The sequence below is a fragment of the Miscanthus floridulus genome, chromosome 18 (genome assembly GCF_019320115.1).
Source record: "Miscanthus floridulus cultivar M001 chromosome 18, ASM1932011v1, whole genome shotgun sequence".
NCBI lineage: Eukaryota > Viridiplantae > Streptophyta > Magnoliopsida > Poales > Poaceae > Miscanthus > Miscanthus floridulus.
In genome coordinates this window covers 34,789,389-34,791,962 of record NC_089597.1, presented here as the reverse complement: position 1 = coordinate 34,791,962, position 2,574 = coordinate 34,789,389, and positions in this window count along the sequence as shown.

Genomic DNA, 2,574 nt, shown 5'->3' with positions numbered 1-2,574 from the left:
CTAGTGACTAATTATTTCATTTCAATATTATTAATGGTGTATTGGAACTATTCAGTAGTATATCTATAAATAAAATTTAATATTAATTTAATACTATTGATGATATATAAATATTAAATTAGTTTGAGTATTTTTCTAATTAAGTTTAAACCTAATATGTTTGTTGTTGCAAATTATTTTAATACTTTTATTTATTTTTTGCTGATGTAAATTATTTTACGCAATTTATAATGTCATGATAAATATTTATATAAATAATGATTGATTAATTAATATGCTGATTTAATTGATAAACATTATTAATTAATTTACTTGATAATATTATATATTTGTTGAATTGAGTAAAATATCCGAATAGAAATCCGAATCCGAGACATTCGTTTTGTATTCGTATCGATAGATCCGTATCCTTATTCGTTTTGTAAACGGCGACATCCGGATCTCTTTCCATCCCTACTTAAAACCTTTGTTCAAATAGTCCCTAGATGCCTGACCTTCGGAAGCCATCCCAACTTTCGTTCATTACGCACGTCGGAAGAAGGCCTCCGAAAAAGACCGTGACGACTGACGAGAGAGGCTGCATAGCGAGTAGCCACGCTGGTGCACCCATTCCGGATTGGAAACCGGCAATAATACTACCAACTTTGATGGGCCGAGAATCAACGCCGAGCCTCTAGTGTTCGAGAGTCCCGGTCGCAGCCCACAGCCCACAGCCACCACAGGTGCACGTACACACGCGGATCAGATGCTGCGCCTGCGAGGCTTTCCGATCCCGGGCAGGCCCACACCAGAGGACTGAGGACGGACTTAACGCGGAGAGGGTACGGCCGCCAGGGAGGGCGCGGGCCCCGCCCGATTGAATCAACCCTTCCCGCCACCTAGGGCCCACTAAATCTAATGAGCCGCGGGGCCCAGTCGCTTGCGGGTTGGCCTGGGCAGCAGTGCTAGTGGTGTACTAGTCTAGTCCCCCCGGGCCGAGGGCCCAGGCGCCTCCGTGGCACTGGGCCCGGACGGCCAGCGCCACGTGTGAGCTGGTCCAAGGTTTAGTACTCCAAAATCGTTGTCAGTACTGGCACCGAGCGAGTGACGAAATTCAACGGGTGGAGCTCGACCGGTGGATTCCTGTTGACTTTGCATATGATTGTTTGTTTTGTGTGTGTTCTCTCTCTCTCTCTCTCTCAAAAAAACGTTGTTTTTTTTTTTACAGATTTTGAACGTGAACGTGAAACAAAAATGGCTGCGAATGCCCGCTCCTTGTTACCGTGCCTGTCAGCTGTCACTGAAGGCTGTGTGTAGCATCCAGTCCAGTCCGATAGATCCAGCCTTCTTCGTGCCCCCTTTCGCGAACGTATCCACTTGCGAGCTGCTATCGTATCATCCTGGGCTACAAGCCAAAGGCGTCTTTTACCGCTGCCGGCGGCAGCGAACGCCACGGCTTGCAAGGCCGCTGCAGCGGGAAAAGCGAGCGCGCGTCCACTTCGGCAGTGTGGACAAGCGGCATTTCTCCAGCGGCCGCGCCGAACCGAGCATGGGTGCCGCAAGTACAGGGATGGGCAGCCCTGAAGCGGCAAGGATTTCGACCCCCGCAATTAACTTTGTGCTGATATATTTCTTATTAATAGATTTAATCTCAAACCTGTTTCAGTTTGTCGTGCAATTACATATTTGCACTACACTTAATCAAATGATATCTTCTTTGATTTACATATAAAGAATATGGTTTAATGCCTCACTTCGTCGTACATGTAATTTTGTTCACTTGTCAATGACTTACGTATTGAGACTTGAGAGTTCAATCAATAGTCATATGGAGTTCAGGTATAGCAGCACTAGATCAAAGTAGATGGAAGGAGAAAGGTTTTGTCACAAACAATCCTCTTTACTTATTTTGCTTGATAACACTTTTTTTTGAGTAAAAACGCAGCCACCAAAAGTTATTTTGGGCAATCATCGTCTTAACCACCAATTACCTCAAATGAGACAAAAATATAATCTAGGGGCTACTTTACATTAGTGTCTAGTTAATTATTTCACCACGTAAATAGAAAAGATGGATCTAATTTAGGAGGGTTACTGGATCTTGAAAGGACTCTCCCAGGATACAACACAATGATCAAACCCAATCAATTTTATGAGGACTCCATGCAAAATTAAGATTTAGGGCATATTTGGTTGGAACCCTGACAAAAAAAAAATGCCTGGCAGATATCTCTGCGTGAGATATTCCTATGATATGTTTGGTTCAAATCCTGATATTATTGCGTAGCTGCCTGGATGTGTTGCCTGGTGCCAGTCCATCAAAATCGATCGCTTGGGATCTCTCCCGGGAGTTGCCTGGCTCCAATTAGTGCTCGCAGTTACTTTCTCAACATCAACCAACATAGGCAAACTCAACCAAACGACGCCTACCCCTTTCGCCATTCAGGCAATGTATCACGTCACCAATCAAATAGTACTAAACATGTGCCTGATGAGGCAATTTTGTAATTGTGTACAGGCAGTTCACAGGCAGATTTTGAACCCAGGCAACTAGTCCAGGTTTTGAACCAAACTAGCCCTCAATATTCATAAGTT